At 44.3% G+C, this 23,776-nt stretch overlaps 1 protein-coding gene across 2 annotated transcripts in view; it reads left to right on the top strand.

Moving 5' to 3' along the window:
- Nucleotides 1-23,776, top strand: part of RPL7 (ribosomal protein L7) — a 65,104-nt gene that overhangs the window by 2,460 nt on the left and 38,868 nt on the right. Inside the window, exon 1 of one of the 2 annotated variants that reach the window (XM_055546269.1) lies at nt 12,268-12,273. The exons of the other annotated variant lie outside the window; for it this stretch is intronic. The gene's annotated coding sequence lies outside the window, so the exon portion shown is untranslated. Of the gene's footprint in view, nt 1-12,267; nt 12,274-23,776 lie in introns of those variants that run through there. 2 annotated transcript variants of the gene reach the window in all.

Genomic DNA, 23,776 nt, shown 5'->3' with positions numbered 1-23,776 from the left:
AAGGCATGTGGGATCTTCCCAGACCAGAAATCGAACTGCATTTGGCAGGTGGATTCTTTATCACTGAACCACCAGGGAAGATCCTGTTTTGGTTTTATAATTATTTTTTAAATTAAAAAAAATCTTTTGGCAGTGCCTCGAGGCTTGTGGGATCTTAGTTTCCCCACCAGGAACTGAACCTGTGTCCCATGCAGTGGAAGTGCAGAGTCCTAACCACCAGACTGCCAGGGAATTCCAAGGTGAGGCCATCTGAAGTTCATGAGTCTAATCCCATCAGGAACCCAAGATAAAAGTAATGTGGGTCTGTGGGTGAACTCCTTGCCTCTGGTCTGAAACTGTCTGGGTCCGAGTTCCAGTTCCACCACCTGACCCTCTTTGTACCCCTGGCAATGTGGAGACCTGTCTGTGTCTCAGTTTTCCTCATTTCTAAACAAGGCTTTAATCCTACTCTGATGCTTGCGGAGGATGGAGCAGAGACCGTGTGGGACCAGGGCTCACACCATCGTCCTCCTTTCTCTCAGGACGTCTCCCAGCATCTCAAGTTCTGCCTCAGGTGCAGAATGTAAGCAGAGTGCGCACTTCTACTGGGGGCTTGAACCAGCTCAGCCTGAGGCTGAGCTTGTGTTGCTAAAAGGCCTGTAGCTGAGGTGTTTGTTTGTTTAAGGTTTGGGGCTCTGGAATCACAAGTCCTGGGTCAAATCTCTGCTCCAAACTTACTCCTGTGGAATCTTGAATTTGTTAACTAACCACTCTGAGCTTCAGAATTTTTTTTCCATATAAAACAGGGATGATAATAACAATAGTATGTGCCTCATAAAGCCGCCTATCCCTGGTGACTCAGATGGTAAAGAATCTGCCTGCAATGCGGGAGATTCAGGTTCGATCCCTGGGTTGGGAAGATCCACTGGAGGAGGGCATAGCTACCCACTCCAGTATTCTTGCCTGGAGAATCCCATGGACAGAGGAGCCTGGTGAGCTACAGTCCATGGGATCACAAAGAGTTGGACACGACTGAGTGACTTTGAGGTTCACATAGTGTTGCCTGTGAGAGTTCATGGAGATATTAATAGTATGTGACTTCTCATTAAACTTGCACATTTCTCTGTGAGTCCCCTTGTGCTCAGACTTCTGTGCAGGAAAGTGATGACTGCTCCCCTCCCCGCTGCCCACCCCTCATCCCTTGCACACAGATCTCCCCCCTGCTCCTCAAGTTGACTTTCATCTTGGGGCCTGTGCATTTACTGGTCCCTTGCCTGAGTTTTTCTCCCCTGAGGTCTTTGCCAATTTTTTAAAAAAATTATCTATTTAACTGTACTGGGTCTTAGTTGTGGCTCACACTCTTAGTTGTGGCATGTGGGATCTAGTTTCCAAACCAGGGATCGAACCCAGGCCCCTTGCATTTGGGAGCTAGGAGTCTTAGCCACTGGACCACCAGGGAAGTCCCAGTGTTTGCCAATCTTTCTCCCTCACTTCATCAAGTCTGCTCAGTGTCATCCCCTTCTAGGAGCAGTTTCCCCGGATCTCCCCACCACACTTGTTTCTCTCCAGCCTACCCCGTCACTCCCTCTCCTTAACTATTTTTCTTTCTTGACTAGCCCTTACTTCATGCAGTATTCACATTTATTATTGTGTTGTCGCTCTCTCTCCTGGAATGTAAGCTTCACGAGCATAGGGACCTGGTCTGTCTCCTAGAAAAGCAATCGGCACAGAATAGGTGCTTAATAAATGCTTGTGGAATGGACCTGTGAAAAAACAAATTTCTTAGCACCCGCTAAGAGCATAACCGATTAAATGTTGGCTATTGTGCCTCTCAACGTTGTCGCTACTCCTACAGAAAAGCAGAGTTATTTGGGTTAGGGCAAGAACTCTAGAGTATAGTGCATGGTTTCAGATCCCAGCTCTGCCTTTTTCTACCCGTACAGATGACTGTATGTTCCCTGGCCGTCACCTTCATGGTGTTGTGAGGAGCAGATAGGTCAATGGTGTGAGGCCCTAGGGCAGCTTGTGGGCAGAGGAGGCATGTTAGTCATTGTTATCATGGTGTCCACGGTTCACACTCACCCGAACACTCAGGTTTTCAGAAAAACAGATGCCAAACTACATTTCTCCTCTTTTCTACACTGTATATTTTGGTTTTACTTTTTTTTTTTTTAATGGAGGTATATTCAAATAACATTCGGACGTGAATACTTCAGTGGCATTTGGACATTCATAACATTGTGCAACCATCAACTCTACAGAGTTTCAAAAGATTTGAGTCATTCTAAAAGGAAACCGTACATCTATTAAGAAAGCACTCCCCAGGCCTCTCTCCCTCCAGATCCTGGCGACCACGGATCTATTCTCTGTTTCTATGTGCTTACCTCTTCCGCGTAAGATATCATATAAATGGAATCATAGACTAGATGACATTTTGTATCTGGCTTCTTTCACTTAGCATAATGTTTCCAAGGCTCATCCACATTGTAGCAGGTACTGATACTTTGTTCCTTTTGATGGCTGAATAATATTCCATTGAAAGGATATACAACATTTTGTTTTTGCCATTCTTCCATTGATGGACATTTGGGTTGTTTCTGCTTTTTGGCTATCTATGGACATGTGTGTACAATAATCTGTTTGAATCCCTGTTTTCAGTTCTTTGGGGGACTGTATCTAGGAGTGGAATTGCTGGATCATATAGTAACTCTGTATTTAACTTTTTGAGAGACTGTCAGACCATTTTCCAGTGCAGCTGCACCATTTCACATTCCCACCATCAATGGATGAGGGCTCCAATTTCTCTACCAACACACATCTCACCAACACGCCCCTTCTGACTTATTGATGATAGCCATCCTAGGGGGTATGGAGTTGTATCTCACTGTGGCTTTGATTTGCATCTTCCTGTTGATGAATGACACTGAGCATCTTTTCCTTCACTATGTGTTGTTGAACCAGAGGCAGGACTTGACTCAATTGTCTGGTCTGAGGTTGTGCTTCATTGGAAAATGCACCAGAGACTGATTCTTCCCCTTGGGTTCCCCTTCATCATCAGACGTGAGACTGGCTTTCTGGGTCCTGTTTCACTTTCATGTGTGGCAGAGGAATTGGAGCCCAACCTCCTCTGTTAAACTGGGCCATCAGCCCCTGACTCAAAGTGTGGGCAAGTGAGAAGGAGGAGTAACTGGGTGCAGACTCCGAAAACAGATTATGGGTGTTCTAAGCCTGGCTCTACATCACCTCTATGACTTTGGGCTGAATGAGTCACTGCCTGTCTCTGTGACTTTGTGTTTGCTTGTAACTGGGCTTAATAATAGTAACTGCCTCACAGGGTTGTTGTGAAGATTAGATGAGTTACTATATGAAGGCCAGCACTCGGTCAGGGTGTGCAATTATTGTCCCCAGCATTCTGAACGTCAGCTTCAGCTAGCCACGGCCCATCTAGCTCAGGTTTGTCCTGCTCAGCTCCCCAGCCTCCTTCAAGTTCTTTAAGGACCATCTTCCATTGAACTACATAGGGACTCTCTTATCTGTTGTTTGGCTGTCTTCAAAGCAAAAAAAAAAAAGAGTGTGGTCTCAGTTAATAGCTCCTATTGTGTCAAAGCAAAACTTTGATGAAACTCTTTGAACAATGTGCGGCTCTGATCATCAGACATGGGGCCAGGAACATGGAATGGGAGAGGTAGAATGTGAAAGGCCAGTGTAGTCCCCTGGACCACAGCTGCCTGGGCACGATAGGCAGAAAGGAAAATCCACTTCCCCCCCTCTATCTCAGCACCCGCCACACCATCTCAGAATCCTGCCCCGCCTCTCACTGGACCTCAGTCCCCTTGGCATGAGGGTTGGCCAACCTCACCTCTACCCTCCAGAAATGCTTCTGGGATTCCACCTGGAACCTGTCCTAACAATGGCTCCCTGTGCCACACCTGCACTTCCTTCAGCTCCCCTGATTCTCTCACACCCTCCCCTCAAGCCTTAGAAATCCTAGGCAGGAAATCTCTTTCTTTGGGGAAGAGAAGAAAGTCCCTTTGAACGTCTGTGTTTATCATCTGTCTCACAGCCTGCTTTGCAGCCCCAATGAGCAAAAAATTGTTTTAGCTGCCAGAGAACATTCTAGCCAGGAGAGGAAGCTGGGCAATGGATGGAGAGTGAAGATGAGGGTAGGGATGCAACCCACAGCAGCATCACCAGTTCTGGTCTCAAGGGCACATCTGGGGCACTTGGCTAGAGCCATCCATGCTCCGGGCGGGACAGGTCAACCGCTTCTGGATAATCCTTTCATCCAGCAGCAGGAGCTCTAAGGCTCTGGTCCAAATGCTTGCACACTTGTAGCCACGTCCTCATCTGAGGAGCAGGTGAATGAAAGCATTCTGTGATCAGCACAGTGTCCCGCTGGCTCTGATTAGCTTCATGAGCTCTTCAAGCTCAGACTTTTCCAATGACCTACCCACAAGAGTGCAGCCCAGGCTCTTAATTCAGTGGATACCCGTGGAGATCCAGCCTGGAGAACCCCAGCCCAATGCAGGCAGGAAGATCCATGGCCTTCCCAGGGCAGGCCTGAGACTCATACATGGTTCCTTACTCTACTCTCTGGGCTTCCAGAACTTCCCAGATGCTCAGCTGTGTCCACCCATCTCCACGTTGGTAAATCAGGGATGTGGGTTGCAAAGACTGGAAACCTCAGTTTCCCACAGCTTCCAATTCAAGTTCCTCTACTAGACCTCACCTTGAACTATGTATAGATTTATTTATTTTGAAAATATTTTATTTATTTATTTGGCTGCATCAGGTCTTAGGTATGGGACATGGATGTGCAAACTCTTAGTTGTGACATGTGGAATCTAGCTCCCTGACCAGGGATCAAACTCCGACCCCCTACATTGAGAGCACAAATTCTTAGTCACTGGACCACCAGGAAGGTCCCCTGGCTGTTTCCTTTGCTTAGAACACTCTCCCCACAAATTTCTACATGGCTCATCCTCTCCCCTCTTATACGTCTTTGCTCAAAAATCACCTTCTCAGTGAGACCCACCCAATTCCCCTTTATTTTCCTCCAGATCATGTAACATCTTCTGTGAAAGTGTTAGTCAGTCAGTGGTGTCTGACTCTTTGTGACCCCCTGGACTGTGCCTCTGTTCATGGAATTTTCCAGACAAGAATACTGAAGGGGTAGCCATTTTCTTCTCTAGGGGATCTTCCCAACCCAAGGATTGAACCCGGGTCTCCTGTATTGCAGGCAGATTCTTAACTGTCTGAGCCACCAGGGAAGCCAACATATTCTATAATTTTACTTTATGTTTGTGTTTACTGTCCATCTCACACCATGACAAAGTAAGTTTCCTGTGGACTTGTTTTATCACTGAAGCATCCTATGGACCTGAAATCAGGCCCAAACAGCTCACAGTAAGCTTGCATTAATTATTTGTGAAATGAACTAGTAAATTACTGGATAATTTGTAAGGTACCTTTTAGTTCTGTGGGCTTCCCTGATAGCTCAGTTGGTAAAGAATCCGCCTACTATGCAGGAGACCCTGGTTTGATTCCTGGCTCGGGAAGATACGCTGGAGAAGGGATAGGCTATCTACTCCAGTGTTCTTGGGCTTCCCTGGTGGCTCAGCTGGTAAAAAATCCGCCTACAATGTAGGAGACCTGGATTTGATTCCTGGATTGGGAAGATCCCCTAGAGAAGGGAAAGGCTACCCACTCACAGTTGGACACAATTGAGCAATTTTCACTTTTAGTTCTGTGAAGATGGGAATTTGGCTAGTGAAGGGAAAGAAGTCTGTATTTGGAACCAGAGGGCCTAGGATTGAGTCCCAGCTTTGCCACTCACAAGGTAAGTTATCTGAAGAAAATTAGCTGAAAATGTAGGAGTCTCAGTTTCCTCATCTGTAAAATGGAGTCGATAATAGACAATGTTTATTTTGTGTTTGCTGTGTTCCAACACTTAAAAAACATATTGCCATTCTTTTAAAAAAATATTTATTTATTTTACTATGATTTTTTCAACCACGCTGGCTCTTAGTTGTGGCATCCGGGCTTGTCTAGTTTTGGTGAACACGGGCCTCTCTTGTGGCCCACGGGCTTACTTGCCCCACAGCCTGTGGGATCTCAGTTACCCAACCAGGGATCAAACCCAGTCCCCTGCATTGGAAGTCAATTCTTAACCACTGGACCACCAGCGAAGTCCTGCACATTGCCATCTTAAACAAGTTCTACCGGGATGATCCCATATTACGAATCTCCTGATATGATACAATATTTAGTACATTATCACCTATGATGCATTCTTGCCAAAAATATTTAACCTGAACCTAAACGACCCTTTTGGCCTAACTTCTAGTTTACAGGAAAAACAGAGATGGGGGACATTAAAATAGTGTCAGGGAAAAAAGACAAATTCATAATTCAGGACATTCTTCAAGACAACTGAACCTGGAAGAACATCAGCTACATGAAATTAATGAAAAAGATGAAGAGTTGTTCCAGATTAAATAATATAAAGAGACATGCCATGCATGACTCTTGCTTGAAAAGTAGTTTAAGAAAGCACTGGACTTCTCTGATGGTACAGTGGATAAGAGTCTGCCTGCCAATGCAGGGAACAGGGGTTCAATCACCGGTCCAGGAGAATTCCACGTGCTGCTGAGCAATAAGCCCATGCACCACAACTACCGAGCCTGCATGCTGTAACTACTGAAGCCTATGGGCCTAGAGGCTATGGTCTGCAACAAGGCAAGCCACTGCAATGAGAAGCAGTGCACCTCAACGAAGAGTAGCTCCCACTCATCGCTATTAAAGAGAGCCTGAGTGCAGCCACGAAGACCCAGCGCAGCCAAAAATACTAAAAAATTAATTAATTAATTTTAAAAAAGAAAACACCATTTACTTAGGCAAAAACTAGAAAAATAATACTTACAACTGGTTGAATGGATATATAAACATATGTATTTTATAATAGAATATGATGTAGCAGTACAATACATTATACAGCACGATATTCTGGTGTGCAGCCTCAGTTGCTTCATTCGTGTCTGACTCTTTGCGACCCTATGGACTGTAGCCCACCAGGCTCCTCTGTCCATGAGATTCTCCAGGCAAGAATGTTGAAGTGGGTTGCCATGCCTTCCTCCAGGGGATCTTCCTGACCCAGAGATCAAACTCGTATCCCCTGAGTCTCCTGCATCACAGGCAGATTCTTTACACACTGAGCCACCTGGGAAACTCACAATTTTCTATTTAGGTATATATTAAACAATGTACTGATGCATCACACTACATATATGTATCTCAAAAGCATGTGAATTAAATAAATCAGACCCAAATGAAAAAAAAAATCAGTGGGACATACATTTGAGAACATTTGAATATGGACTAAGAATTTAAATGATTTTAGGAAATCCTTAGGTTTTTTGTTTGTTTGCTTTTGATTTGGCTCTGCCTCACAGCTTGATCCCCTTCCAGGTATTGAACCCGCCTCTCAGCTGTGAAAGCACAGAGTCCTAACCACTGGGCCATCAGGGAGTTCCAGGAAATCCTTGTTCACATTGTCAGGTGCAACATGGTGGTATGGTTCTATTAGAGAAAAACCTTACTTTTAGGAGATTTCTAGTGAAGCATTTTGAGATGAAGTGTCGTGATATCAGCAAATTGCTTTATGGTGTTTCTGTTAGATGATAGATAAACAGATGATAGATAGATGACAGACGGGAAGTGTTAGTTGCTTAGCCATGTCTGACTGTGACCCCATCGACTGTCGCCCGCCTGGTTCCTCTGTCCATGGGATTTCCCTGACAAGAATACTGGAGTGGGTTGCCATTTTCTTCTGCAGGGGATCTTCTCAACCCAGGGATCGAACCCAAGTCTCCTGCCTTGCAGGCAGATTCTTTCCTGTCTAGCCACCAGGGAATCACAGATAAATAGATGTAAATAAAATCAGTATGGCATGAAGTTTGCAACTTTTGAATCTAGGGATAGGTGTATGGGTGTTTATTGTACTGTATGTTTTTTGATTTTTTGTATGTTTGAAAATTTTCAAAATTGAACACTGGAAAAAGATTCCGTGGAGCCTCTGTGTTTACACAGCAGCAGCAATCAGGGAGAGGAACACTTGGCCCCAGACGGCAGCCCGTAGTGGTGCCCGGCTTGTCCTCCCTTGCCACCTGCAAAGCCCTGGGCAGCCCCTCTGCCATTTCTATAAAGTGCAATGATTAGTGACTTGTGTGATGTCCTAGAGGGGAGATCGATGTATGAAAGAGACACTACTTGTGTGTATATCAGTCACTCAGTCGTGTCCAACTCTTTGTGACCCCATGGACTAGAGCCCACCAGGCTTCTCTGTCTACAGAATTCTCCAGGCAGGAATATTGGAGTGGGTTGCCATTCCCTTCTTCAGAGGATCTTCCTGACCCAGGGATCAAACCCGGGTCTCCTGCATTGTAGGCCAATTCTTTACCATCTGAGCCACCAGGGAAGCCCAACAATACTTGTGGTTACTTTTTAAAAAATTCTACTCAATTTAAATAATACTTTGAGGAAAACCCCCTAATTTTCCTTAAGCTTTTAAGTCCAACTGAAAACTCATTATTTTATTTATAAATCTAGTAAATTTTAACAATCACTCTTAAAGGGGCTTTTTACATTGTATTAATCAAATCCCCTTATATATTTTACATTGGATTTATAAATGTAACATATTTGGCTTTATTTATAAACACTTCAAATAGCTAACAATCAGAACATTCCCCAAGACTAAAACAACCCTAATAAGTATAATAAATTAAACTTAAAAATCCAATGCATCTCAAGTTCTCATAAACATTCCAATATTGTTTACAAACCTAGTAAAATCACAAATCTAAACAATTACTCAATTACACATTTTAAATTGGAATCATGAGGCTAATATATTAGATTCTTTAATGCCAACGCCTCTTAAACATTACTAACACTCAAAATGCCCAATATACACAAATCATTGCAAATCCTAATAGAGGAGTATTAATACTTGTTGAATCCCTTCCAAGGACAAAGACACTTACACATGGAGGAAACAGCAAAACTGAAACTAGCAAGTTGTAGTACCCATCTCAGTGGACTGAGGTGATTTTACTGTGGACTTAGGGTCCAGTTTTCCTTGTGACTCACAGATGCGTTGACTAGAATTCTTGCTTTGTAGAGGGGGTTGGAATCTCCAGGTTTCAAGGTATATGTCACCCAGGTCTCTGTGTGGTCTGAGTCTGTAACTTCCTGCACCAGGGTTGCTTCATCTTTTTTATTTGTTGCTTGATTCTGTTTAGAGGGGCTTCCCGGGTGGCATGAGTGGTAAAGACCCCATCTCCCAATGCAGGAGACGTAAGAGACTCGGGTTTGATCCCTGGGTTGGGAAGATCCCCTGGAGAAGGGCATGGCAATCCACTAGAGTATTCTTGCCTAGAGAATCCCATGGACAGATGAGTCTGGTGGGCTATGGTGCATAGGGCCATAGGGTTGCCAAGAGTCAGACAAGACTGTGTAACTTAGTACACACATACACTCTGTTCAGAATCCCCCCACTCCCATATATTCTTCTTGTCTAGGAGGACCACAACTCTCACAGCTACTTAATGACACACATTTGGATTGTTTGCCACGTGGTTTTGTCTAACTCCAGACTTGAGATCATAAAAGTCACGCTAGGGCTCTGAACCCACTTACTGCCTCTCTCCCATGCTAAGGCAGCAGCTTGCCCAGCAAAGTCTCTGGGGCAGGGCACGGGTCTCTTCCAACTCAGATCCTCCCAGACTATCTTGGCTGTTGCCACCTCCCCATTGTTCTGCATGGGTAGGAGCAGGAGGCTCTTTACCCTCAGACCCCAGAATCAATGTTCTTTCTCGACTTCTTCTCCATCTTCCCCCTATGAGATCCCCAGCCCTGGGAGTATTTCTGTGGAATAAGGGTGAGTGGGATCACTTTACTCTTCTTAAACCCTCTGATCCCAAATGCTTTGTGTACGTTCTTCTTTCCTCTAAGGAATGTTTCAAATTCATACATTTTTAGAAGGCAAATGCAGGAAGGGATTCACGGATTTCTTTGCTTTTATATCTTCTGCCTTTTAGAAAACTAGGAAGTACTCAAACATGCAAAACAAGAATAAAAGTCAATATAAAAATGTCAGCATACTTCGTTATTCTACCACCCAGTATATTAGAGTTTAATGATTTTCCATTATTTCCTTCAGGTGTATGTGTAAATAGGATTTCCCTGGTGGCTCAGACAGTAAAGAATCTGCCTGCAATGCGGGAGACCTGGGTTTGATCCCTGGGTTGAGAAGACCCCCTGGAGGAGGAAATGGCAACCCACTCCAGTATTCTTGCCTGGAGAAGCCCACAGACAGAGGATCCTGGTGGACTACAGTTCATGGGGTTGCAAAGAATAGGAAAACTACTGAAGTGACTTAGCACGAACGCACATATACATATATATACTTAGAAAAAGACCAAAAACATTATACAGTTGAAACCCCTGCACACTCAACCTCATCTGATCCTATTACTTTCTCTCTCCTGGGGCTAGTACTATCTCGTTTTGGTGCTTAGCATTTTGTGGATGCTTTCATAGTGATTCTTATATTTAATATATGCATCCAAGAATAAGCATAAAATAATTTTGCATATTTTTGAACTGTAAATAAATGACATACTGCATCTCTCTACAATGTCCTTATTGTTTTTAATAATACATTTTGAGACGTACACAGGTTGACGCATATAGCCATAGTTCATTCCTTTTTTCACTGCTTTATAATAATCCATTGAACGAGCATATCGCAGTGTGTTTGTTCTCCTCTTGATGGACCTTTTGATCATTTCCAGTCTGTTTATACAAGTATATTACATTGGCTGTTCTTGTTCACATCCTCTTGTGCACGTATATGAGGATTTCTCCAGGCTTTTTATCTAGGGTGGGGTTGTAGGGTAATGCTGTGTGTGCTGCTTGAATTTTTCTGGAGATGTCAAAGGTGGTACACTCTCTCCAGCAATTATGAGAGTTCCTGTTGCTTCACACTCTGGACAAGGTATTGTTAGAGTTGTTTCACTTTTGCCAGTAGTGATAGGCATGAAATGGTATCTCTTTGAGGTTTTATTTTGGTTTTTAATAAAAACAATTTTTTTTTTTTAGTTGCAGCATGTGAACTCTTGGACTTCCCTGGTGGCCCAGATGGTAAAGAATCTGCCTGCAATGCAGGAGACCCATATCAGGAAGATCCCCTGGAGAAGGGAATGACTACCCACTCCAGTATGGAGAATCCCATGGACAGAGGAGCCTGGTGGGCTACAGTCCATGGGTTCGCAAAGAGTTGGACATGACTGAGCGACTAACTTTCACTTTCACATGTGAACTCTTGGTTGCGGCATGTGGGATCTAGTTTCCCGACCAACGATTGAATCCAGGCTGCCTGCACTGGGAACTCAGAGTCTCAGCCACTGGACCACCAAGGAAGTCCCTCCTTGTGGTTTAAAATCCCATTTCCCTGATTATCAGTGAGATCTGCTTACAGCTCCTTTGCTGTGAGGTTTTCTTCTCCTGTGGCCAAGAGCAGGGCACAGCCCAGCTGTTTGAAGGTGGGGGGCAGACACAAGAGTTGGAAGGAACTGATAGCTTCAACAACCATACAAAGGATGAATTTTGTTTTGTTATCCTGTAAGTATACAGTGGCTGCCTTGGCAGCAGGAGGATCCACTGCCACTCTGTTGCTTGTCTATCTTTTCCTTATCACCCCTGCACTTCCCTCTCCAGCAAAGCTTCACTTTCCTAGTCGTCTATAACTAACCCGGAGTATTAGATGAGGCTCACTTGCCAAGGGCTGGGATATCCTCGGCTCCAAAGGTATGGTACCTGCATAGAAAGATCTTTATCTCCAGTCAGTGAGCTTTGTTTGGGTATCAGTTCCAGGTTGGAGCCAGTTTTGTGGGATAAACCCTGCAAATCTTGACATTCCGCCTCTAGATTTTTTAAACGGCATGTAGGATCTCAGTTTCCCTGAACAAGGATTGAATCTGCATCCTCTGCATTTGAAGCACAGAGTCTTAACCACTGGATAACCAAAAGAGTCTAAAAGCTAGGATTCTAAATACACTAGACTCATTGGAAAAGACCCTGATGCTTAGAAAGATAGAAGGCAGAAGGAAAAGGGGATGACAGAGGATGAGATGGTTGGATGGCATCACTGACTCAATGGACATGAGTCTGAGTAAACTCTGGGAGACGGTGAAGGATAGAGAAGCCTGGCATGCTGTAGTACATGGGGTCACAAAGAGGCGGACACGACTGAGTGTAAACAACAACAACAGATACTCAATATTTCCTGGGAAGATGTGAAGACTTTCATGGAATTCTAACTCTTGGACAGTGTCACTTTTTTATACCTATAGATTTTTTTAAATTGTTATTTATTTAACTGGAGGATAATTGCTTGACAATATTGTGATCATTTTTGCCATACATCAACATGAATCGGCTATAGGCATACATATGTGTCCCCTCCCTCCTGAACCACCCCTCCACCTCCCTCCTCACCCCATCCCTCTAGGTTGTCACAGAGTGCTGGCTTTGGGCTCCCTGCTTCATACATCGAACTCTCACTGGCTATTTTACGTATGGTAATGTATATGTTTCAATGCTGTGCTCTCAAATCATCTCACTCTCTCCTTCTCCCACTCTGTCCAAAAGTCAGTTCTTTATATCTGTGTCTCCTTTGCTGCCCTGCACGTGGGCTATACCTATTGATTATATGACTCCCTTCCCCACTGACTGGGGCCATTTCTTTTTCACAGAGAAACAAAATGGTATTAAAATTTCTATCACTTCTTCTCTATCTTAATGTATAAAAGCCATTAATGCCTTGTTAGTATAAAGGAATCTAGCTGGCATCTGGTCTTCTCATTTGGTCCAAGAACGCCCTTAAGTATGCCAGTTTCTTGACTTGTGGAATTCAAATTGGGCCCCAGCAAATTTTAAATAATGGTATGTCTTCTTCAGTACACTGCATGAATATTCAAAAACACGAATGTGAAAACTTGAATGGTAAAAGTTTATTAAGCACGTTCATTTATTCTTTTTTTTTTAAAAGAACTTCACTGAAATAAAATTTATGTACCATACAAATCACTCATTTAAAGTATGTAATTCAGGAAATTCCCTGGTAGTCTAGTGGTTAGAACTCGGCGCTTTCACTGCCAAGGGCTGTGTTCAATCCCTGGTTTGGGGACCTAAGATCCCACAAGCTGCACAGTGTGGCCAAAATTAATAAATAAATAAAGTGTACAATTCAGTGATTTTTAGTCTATACACAGAGTTGTGCAACCAACATCAAAGTCCATTTTAGAGCATTTTTATCACCTCAAAGAAAAACTTCATGCACTTTGGCCATCACACCCCAGCCTCCATCTCTATTCCTAGTTGTAAGCAACTATTGATCTAATTTCTGTACCTACAGCTTTGCCTGTTCTGGACATTTCATACAAAGGAATGACATGGCAATGTGTCATCTATTGCACCTGGCTCCTTAGAGTAATGTTTTCAAGGCTCATTCAAGTTGCAGCCTGTAGAGCACATTCATCTGTTGATGGAAACGCATATTGTTTCCGCCCTTTGACTATTGTGAATAGTGCTACAATGAACGTTCATGTACAAGTTTTCATTTAAATACCTATTTCTAAGTCTTTGGGGTACATGCCTAGATGTGGAATTGCTAGGTCATGTGGCAGTTCTTGGGCTTCCCAGGTGGCACTAGTGGCAAAGAACCCACCTGCCAATGCAGAAGACATAGGAGACTTGAGTTCGATCTCTGGGTTGGGAAGATCCCTGGAGGAGGGAATGGCAATCCACTCCAGTACTCTTGCCTGGAGAATCCAATGGACAGAGAAGCCTGGCAAGCTACAGTACATAGGGTCACAAAGAGTCGGATATGACTGAAGTGACTTAGCACACACACACACGGTAATTCTTGGTTTAAATTTTTTAGGAACTACCAAATTGTTTTCCACGGCAGCTGAACCATTTTACATCCCCACCAGCAATGTGCAAGTGTACCAGTTCTCCCATGTCCTTGCCAAAAGTTGTTTTCTGTTTTTATTGTTATTTTTATTATGATAGCCACTCTAGTGGATGTGAAGTGGTATCGTATTATGATCTTGATTGGTGTTTCTCTAATGACTCATGACATTGAACATCTCATGTGCTTGTTGGCTGTTTGCAGATCTATGGATAAATGTCTATTCAAGTTCTTTGCTCGTGTTTTAATTGGGCTGTTTGGTTTTATACAGTTGAGTTGCATGTGTTCTTTCTGTAAACATTTTCTGAGCATAAATTTTGTGTGAGGCATGGGGGAGTTACATGGGAGGAGAAATACAAAGATGGATAAAGTAAGATCCCTACCTTCTAATTGCTTGCAGCAGAGATGTGAACAGTGAGTACCCCCAGCACAGACCTGGCACTCGGAGAGTTCAGTGGAGAAAAGGAGACTGCACTTCTGGTGGAGCAATTTGGGGGCCCCATGGAGGGTGTGAGCCTGGGGCCCCACATTGAAAGTGGGAAAACAGTAGAAATGACCTGGCCGAAGCTCAAAGATCCCCAAGTGGCCCGCATGCTCAGTCATGTCCCGACTCTGCCACGCTATGGACTGTAGCCCGCCGTGCTCCTCTGTCCTTGGGATTCTCCAGGCAAGAATACTGAAGCAAGTTGCCATTTCCTCCTCCAGGGGATCTTCCAGGCCCAGGGATTGAACCTGCATCTCCTGCACTGAAAGGTGGATTCTTTACCACTGAGCCACCTGGGAAGCCCAAAGACCCCCAGGGAGATAGTAAATCCAGAAGAATGTTGGGACAGAGGTGGGGGGAAGCATGTAGGGGAGGAGGGATACATGAATGAGATGATACACTATTAAAAATTGACAAGATGAGGAGAAGGAAATGACAACTCACTCCAGTATTCTTTCCTGGAAAATTCCATGGACAGAGGAGCCTGGCAGGCCAGTCCATGGGGTCACATGACTGAGCATCCATGCATAAGGGGGAGTGGAGGGAGATGGATTGGTAGCAATAAACAGGTAGAACTAAAACAAGAAAAAAATGGATAAGATGAAGCTACAGAACACAGAATAACAACAACAACATGAATGGAAGTTTCGTCTGAGGATTTTAAGTGCTCGGAAACTGAGTACCAACCTATCAGGAACTGTCCCCCGGATGCGGCAACAGAGCGGTTGTACCAGTTTGTGGTGGGGCTGCTATGACTCAGGTGTGTGAGCGTGGCTGAGAAAAGGCTGCCTGAAGACCTTGGAGCCCAGAGAAGTCCTGTTTCCTACTAGGGGACTTCTGTGTTAGCACCTGGACCGCTCTGCAGAGCCAGGCTGACTGGTGGTCTGCCCCTGCCTCTGGGTCCCCTCTCTGTTTGTCTGAGCCCACTCTGTGAGCTGTCGGTCTCGGCCGGGCCTCAGCTTAGTGGTTTCTGGTCATGCCTCAGGTCATTTCCAACCCAGATGAAGGGCCAGGACTCCTGAGAAAAACCACAGTGGCCTCATTACCTTCCACCCTAGACCAGTGAGAGAGCTGGCTCCCAACTTGGAAAACTCTGTCCTCAGTTTGGGAAGGAAAATAGTGGTGCAAAGCAATAGCTCATGTGCCCTGAAGGCCTTCTCGGTGCCAAGCCTTGGGAGGAAACCAAGACTCAACCCTGATTTGCAGAGAGCCCTGGTCAAGCCGGGATCAACCACACAGAGGTTTAAACAGCAGCTGAATTCCCAAGGTTGCTCAGAACTGGCTATCCCTCAGGACTGAGGGGTGTTCCTGATGACCTGGGAACAGTCTCTGGCCGTGAGCACTTTCCTAGGAGCATCTCTGGAGACTCGTGGGGAAAAGGTGCTGTATTTCATGTGAGCATGCTTGATGTTGTGAGTGGGGTGCAGTCTGGGAGCTGGAGAAGTCACTGGAAACTGCAGCCGGCAGTGTTAGAGGCTTAGAAAGTACACCTGGCAACAGCCTTCGCAGTGTTCATACAGCAGTCACTTCCTCTGAGTGTCCGGCCTTCCGTCCCCTAAGGATGTGTGTCCTGGTCACCTTTGCATTCTCACTGCTCAGCATGGGGCATCAGCTTGTAGTGCTTGCCCTGTGATTTCTTCCTCTCTTGTCACAGGCAAAGATAGCATCCCGTAAGGAGAAAATCCGCTATGGTCACTTACGGGTGAAATGTCACCTTCTTCATAGTGGCCCCAAAGGCCGGGCCATCCAAGTGTTTTTTGTTTAAATTGTAGTAAGATACACAAGTGGGATTCCCCAGTGGTTCAGTGGTAAAGAATCTGCCTGCAATGCAGGAGACTTGGGTTCAATCCCTGGTTCGGGAAGATCCCCTGGAGGAAAGCATGGCAGCCCACTCCAGTAGTCTTGTCTGGAGACTGCCCATGGACAGGGGAGCCTGGAGGGATACAGTCCTCAGGATCACAAAAACTCAGACATGACTGAGGTGACTGAGCACACACACACACAGATGCATGGTTCAGATCAGTTAAGTCACTCGCTCAGTTGTGTCTGACTCTTTGTGACCCCATGGACTGCAGCACACTAACTGCTGGAGCCACACAAACTCATGTCCATTGAGTTGGTGACGCCATCCAACCATCTCATCCTCTGTCGTCCCCTTCTCCTCCCGCCTTCAATCTTTCTCAGCATCAGGGTCCTTTCCAATGAGTCAGCTCTTCAAATCCGGTAGCCAAAGAATTCGAGTCTCAGCTTTAGTATCAGTCCTTCCAATGAATATTCAGGACAGATTTCTTTTAAAATGGACTGGTTGGATCTCCTTACAGTCCAAGGGATTCCCAAGAGTCTTCTCCAACACCACAGTTCAAAAGCATCTATTCTTCAGCACTCAGTTTTCTTCACAGTCCAACTCTCGCATCCATACAGGACCACTGGCAAAAACCATAGCTTTGACTAGATGGACCTTTGTTGGCCAAGTAATGTCTCTGCTTTTTAATATGCTGTCTAGGTTGGTCATAGCTTTTCTTCCAAAGAGCAAGTCTCTTTTAATTTCCTGGCTGCACTCACCATCTGCAGTGATTTTGGAGCCCCCAAAAATAAAGTCTGTCACTGTTTCCCCATCTATTTGCCATGAAGTGATGGAACTGGATGCCATGATCTTAGTTTTTTGAATGTTGAGTTCTAAGCCAACTTTTTCACTGTCCTCTTTCACTTTCATCAAGAGATTCTTTCGTTCCTCTTCACTTTCTGCCATAAGAGTGGTGACATCTGCATATCTGAGGTTATTGATATTTCTCCTGGCAATCTTGATTCCAGCTTTTGCTTCACCCAGCCCTGCATTTCTCATGATGTACTCTGCATATAAGTTAAATAAGCAGGGTGACAATATACAGCCTTGACATACTCTTTCCCAATTTGGAACCAGTCTGTTTTTCCATGTCTGGTTCTAACTGTTACTTCCTGACTTGCATACAGATCTCCCAGGAGGCATGTCAGGTGGTCTGGTATTCCCATCTCTTTCAGAATTTTCCACAGTTTGTTGTGATCTACACAGTTAAAGGCTTTAGCATAGTCAATAAAGCAGAAGTAGATGTTTTTCTGGAACTCTCTTGGTTTTTTGATGATCCAGCGGATGTTGGTAATTTGATCTCTGGTTCCTCTGCCTTTTCTAAAACCTGCTTGAACATCTGGAAGTTTGCAGTTCATGTTCTCTTGAAGCCTGGCTTGGAGAATTTTGAGCATTACTTTACTAGCGTGTGAGATGAGTGCAATTGTGCGGTAGTTTGAGGATTCTTTGGCATTGCCTTTCTTTGGGATTGGAATGAAAACTGACCTTTTCCAGTCCTGTGGCCACTGCTGAGTTTTCAAAATTTGCTGGCATATTGAGTGCAGCACTTTTAGGATACACGAGTATGGTACAATTTACCATCTTGACCATTTTTAAGTTTCCAGTTCAAAAAAATTTTTTTCTGACCACCCTACATGGATTTGTGGGATTTTAGTTTCCTTACTTCCATCTCGGACTGAAACTGGGCCCTGGCAATGGGAGCATGGAGTCCTAACCACGGGACCACCAGGGAATTCCCAAGTTTACAGTTTAATAGCATTACAGATATTCACATCATTGTGCAATCAGTCTCTAGACTTTTTTGTCTTGCAGAACTGAAACTTTGTACCCATTAAATAAATTCCCATTTCCTTTCCCCCCATCCTGGCCTCCTAACCATTCTCTAACAACCAACATTCTACTTTCTGTCACCGTGAATTTGATTACTCTAGGTACCTCGTATGAGTGGACTCATACAGTATTTGTCCTTTTGTGACTTGTCTATTTCACCGAGCATCATGTTCTCAAGGTTCATCCCTGTCGTAGTATGTCTCAGAATTTCTTGTCTTTGTAGGGTGGAATAATATTCCATTGTATGTCTATACCAAATTTTGTTTATCCACTCATCTGTCAATGGACTGTGAGTTTCTTTCACTTTATCAGTCAGTCAATCAGTCAGTCAGTTCAGTCGCTCAGTCTCTTTGCCACCCCATGGACTGCAGCATGCCAGGCCTCCCTGTCCATCACCAGCTCCCGGTGTTTACTCAAACTCATGTCCACTGAGTTGGTGATGCCATCCAACTATCTCATCTTCTGTCATCCCCTTCTCCTCCTGCTTTCAATCTTTCCCAGCATCAGGGTCTTTTCCAATGAGTCAGTTCTTCACATTAGGTGGCCAAAGTATTGGAGTTTCAGCTTTAGCATCAGTCCTTCCAATGAATATTCGGACTGATTTCCTTTAGGATGTACTGGTTGGATCTCCTTGCTTTCAAAGGGACGCTCAAGAGTCTTCTCCAACACCATAGTTCAAAAGCATTAATTCTTCAGCGGTCAGCTTTCTTTATAGTCCAACTCTCACATCCATACATGACTACTGGGAAAACCATAGTTTTGACTAGACGGACCTTAGTTGGCAAAGTAATGTCTCTGCTTTTCAATATGTTGTCTAGGTTGGTTGTAACTTTTCTTGTGCATAGTGCTATGAACATAGGTTACAAATACCTCTTTGAGGCGCTGCTTTATTTTTAAATTTTTATTTATTTTTTTGTATTTGGCTGTGTTGGGTCTTCATTGCGGTGCTCGAACTTCTCATTGTGGTGACTTCTCTTGCTGCTGGTGGGCTTTAAAGCATGGGTTCAGTAATTGTGGCACAGGGGCTTTGTTGTCCCAAGGCATATGGGATCTTCCCAGACCAAGGATTGAACCTGTGTCCCCTGCATTGGCAGGCGGATTCTTTACCACTGGACCACCAGAGAAGTCCTTGAGACCTGCTTTTAATTCTTTTGGATATATATGGAGAAGTAGAATTGCTGGATCATATGAAAATTCTATTTTTAATTATTTGAGGGACTACCATACTTTTTCCCTAGTGGCTGCAGCATTTTATATTCCAGGATGCAGCTGTTTACAACAACACGCAGGTGTTCCAGTCTTTGAAATACCTGTTCTTCTAAGACTAAGGTGTGCTCTTTAAATAACTTATTTGAACTTAGAAATACAGAAACATTTTCTTTCTTTTCCTTTTTCATCTTCCCACCTCCCAGATTGTAGCTGGTGTGGTTGCAAATGAATCAGGTTTTTGGAGATCTTATACAATGAGAAAATACTAGAAATCCCAAGGCTGATTAAGGAATCTGCTTCAGGCTACAACACTCCACTGCCTGGGAGGGCCAAGTAGACTGGCCTGGGGAATCCTACAACTGTGTGTATGTTTCTGTAGTCCACCATCTCCTCCTCCCTTCCTCTTAAGCTGACAATGAACTGATCCGTGAAGTTTTTTTCTCCCATCCGTAAAGCACTACTTCTTCCCTTCTAAGAGAAGTAATTTCAAATGGACAGTTCTTCATTGAGAACCCCGATTGTGCACCCTTTTTATCCTGTGGCTCTTGGAGCTAAAACCTAGAATTGCGAATGAAACTTGTTCCTGAAACCTCCATCCCAGAGAGGGGATCCTGCTGTCCCTTCTCTCCAGAATGCGCTGCTTTGCATCTGGAGCAGGTAAGAAAGGATGGTTTCTGGCTTTCAGCTGGCCTCGGGAAGGTCCTCGGGGACAGACTCCAGGCGGTGGTGGAGCAGGAAGTCAGAGCAGCTGGAGGAATTCTGGTTAGGGAATCTCCCCCGGGGCCACAGCTTTTGCTCCATCTAGTTCCTTCCGTGACAGCCGGATTCATTTCTTCACTCCCTGGCCAGGTTCTCTGTTTCCCCGGCTCACAGTCCAGGGTGGGCGGGGGTAGGGGGGGTGGGGAGATGGCTTGAGGGGGCAGGGCAGGGGTGGGGGGAATCTCCCTCCGCTGCTTCAGGAATGCTGAGGGCAGCAAGTTGGACTCCAAAGGCTGTCATGAGAAAAGCATCTTCGGTCCCCTCCTGGGAATGTGGCAAAGATCCTCTAGCATCCATCTTGCTGTAGCGCCCAGAAAAGTCTGACAATGCTGTTGCCAAAGTCAGAGCAAAGCCATAGAAAATGAAAAGTCAGATTCTGGACAATAGAAGCATCTATTTCTTCTTTCTCTTTTTCTTCTTCTCCTGAAAAAGATAAGCTTTCCATTGTCACTTCGAGACAGAAGAAAATGATGTGTTAGGGGTCCGATTCAACTTCTCTGTGTCTGCCTCAATGCTCATCTTTTACAAAATGTGGCTAACTTTTGTTTTTCTTTCTTGACTTTCCAAGCCTGGTGAGATACTCAGAGGGGTTGGGAGGGCCAGCATCGGTGGAACAGCATCTATAGGTGCCTCACAAACTTTTCTGGTCTTTAGAACCTTATGTACTGGTGAGGTTGATTGGAGTAAAGTCTACCAAGGGCACGTGAATACAAATTTCCTTTGTCCTCATAATTCCTTTAGAAGCAATAGAGCAAGAAAACAACTCCTTTAATGCGCACAAGATTTGGGAAAGTTCCTTTTTATTGCATGGATGAGATGGCCACCAGGTAAGATGTGAAAAACACAAAGGTCATTCAGTCAACATTAACTGAGTGTCTAACTGTGTGCTTCACTCTATTTGATCTGCTAGGACTAGGACGGTTGAGATGAATAAACAGGACGGTTGACCTCAGATGTACAAATAATTGCAACATAGCAGATTCCATGGGGCTACAAAGAGTCAGACAGGACTTTAGTGACTAAAACAAACAAAACAACAACAGATTTTTGTGTTATAATAAAAAGACATATATATATTTGTTCTTTGCCCCCAGTTCCTGGCATAGAACTCTTAAAACCTTTGGAATTTCAGGAGTGAAGTGTCTTTTGTTATTCATAACAAGCCCCTTTCAACTAAGCCAGGGTTTATGCTAATGAGTTGACTCGAAGTTTGCAGTTAGATGGTTTCAAGGAGGGGGTTGGCCTTGCCTAGAGGGTTGGAAGTTTCAACTGCCATTCATCCCCTCCCACCAGCAACCTCTTGGGTAGGAAGAGGTGATAGAAATTGAATTCATCAGTGGCCAATGATTTAGTCAATCTTGCCTACATAATAAAACCACCATAAAAGTTCTTTTTCTTTTTGGCCATACCATGTGGCTTGGGGGAATCTTAGTTCCCTGACCAGGGATCGAACCCCTCTGTAGTAGAAATACCGAGTCCTAACCACTGGACTGCCAAGGAATAAAAATTCCTTTTTTTTTTTTTTTTTTTAACTTTTTATTTTGTATGACTTCCCAGGTGGCATTAGTGGTGAAAAACCTGACTGCCAATGCAGAAGACATGGGTTCAATCCCTGGATTGGGAAGATCCTCTGGAGAAGGAAATGGCAACCCACTCCGGTGTTCTTGCCTGGGAAATCCCATGGACAGAGAGCCTGGTGGGCTACAATCCATGGGGTCGCAAAGAGCTGGACAGGACTGAGCGTCTGAGCAGGTTAGCTGATTAACAATGTTGTGGTAGTTTCAGGAGAATAGCCAAGGGTGAAAATTCTGGAACTATGAGATTTGGAGAGCCTTCAGGTGAGCGTACACCTTGAATGCTGGAAGGGCGGTGTGTCTGGAGAGGGTACCACCTTTCCCCTCTGCATCCTTGATCTGTGCAACCTTTTCATCTGGCTGTTGATTTGTATCCTTTATAATAAACTGTTATCTTAAGTACAGTGTTTACCTGAGTTATGAGTTCCAGCGAAGTAGCAACCCCAAGGGGGTGTTGCAGGAACCCCTGACTGTGGAGTCAGCTGGACAGATGTGTGGGTAACCCAGGGCTCCTATTTGCAGCTGGCATCTGAAGTGGGGGCAGTCTCGTGGGACTTAGCCTTTAACCTGTGGGTCTGTGGTCACCTTGAGAGGTGTCAGAATTGAAACTGAACTGTAGGACCCCCAGTTGGGGTCAGAGAGCTGAGAATTGCTTTGGAAAAACCAAACGGCATTACAAACAAGGCCTCTGTTCTTACCACCATGACTATCATTACTGCTAGGCTGAACCCTATGAAATTGCCTTTTTTGTAAGTCAAAAATAATTGTCACATCATTTTGATATAATTCAACCTAATGCCTTTTCTTCAGCATTTATAATTGGTAGCAGGCACAATACTGAGTGCTTTACGTGAGTCCCCTTGAATATTCCTCACAATATTCTTGAGATCGGTACTACTGTTATTCCCAGTTTATACTTGAGGAGACTAAGACTTCTAGAAGTTAAGGAAAAGGCCGAGGAGAAATGGCCAGTGAGAGGCAGACCTGGTTTTGAGCACAGGCTGTAGGTCAGCAGACTCTGATATGCTCCTTTCCTTGGGCTGCCTTAGCAGAGAGTCACAGACTGGATGCTTTTTTTTTTTTAATATTAGGAATGAGAGTAAACTTTAATAATAGTTCACACGTTAAAAAGAGTAAATCTACGATGAGTACATTTCCTTGTGTACCTAATGAAAAAACACACAGGGACTTCCCTGGTAGTCCAGTGGTTAAGAATCCGATCTGAAATGCAGGGGATCAAATGTTTGATCCCTGGTCTGGGAACTAAGATCCCACTTGCCACAGGGCAGTTAAGCCTGGGAGCATCCAGGAAAGATCCCACACGATGTAACAAAGATCCTGCATGCTGCAACTAAGATCTGACACAGCCAAATAAATAAATACAAATAAATATTAGAAAAAAGAAAAAATATACAATGAAGTGAAATTTAAATACATATACAAGGCGATTTTTTGTGCGCTAAATAAAACACATCATTTATAAATAAATGTACAGCATGTGGGATCTCAGTTCCCCAACCAGGGATCGAACTCATGCCCTCTGGAGGGGAAGCACGGAATCTTAACCATTGCACCATCAGGGAAATTCTTTTTATGCCTCTTTAAAAAATATATTTATTTATTTGGCTGCTCCAGGTCTTAGCTGTGGCATGTGAACTCTTAGTTTTGGCATGTGGGATCAAGTTCCCTGACCAGGAATCGCCCTCAGACCCCTTGCATCGGGAGTGTGGAGTCTTAGCCACCAGGGAAGTCCCCCTTTTATGCATTTCTGACCAAGAGGTTTATATTCTATAATAAATCATAAGATAAAATAAGTTATAGATGGTTTTTGTTAAATGTATTCTCTCACAGTTTCAGAGGCTAGAAATCTGAAATCAGGGTGTTGACAGGCTTGATTCCTTTTTGTTAGGCTCTGGGGGGAAATCTGCTCCTCCTTTCTTTCTCACTGTCCTTGCTGGCAATCCTTGGCATTCCCTGGCTTGTAGCCGTGTCCCTCCCATTTTCGCCTTTGTCATCACACAATCTTCTCCCCGTAGATTTCCATCTTTCTCAGAAGAGCT

The sequence above is a fragment of the Bubalus kerabau genome, chromosome 14 (assembly GCF_029407905.1).
Source record: "Bubalus kerabau isolate K-KA32 ecotype Philippines breed swamp buffalo chromosome 14, PCC_UOA_SB_1v2, whole genome shotgun sequence".
Classification (NCBI taxonomy): Eukaryota; Metazoa; Chordata; class Mammalia; order Artiodactyla; family Bovidae; genus Bubalus; species Bubalus kerabau.
The sequence above is the reverse complement of the archived record's forward strand: the minus strand, read 5'-3'. Positions and strand labels throughout refer to the sequence as shown.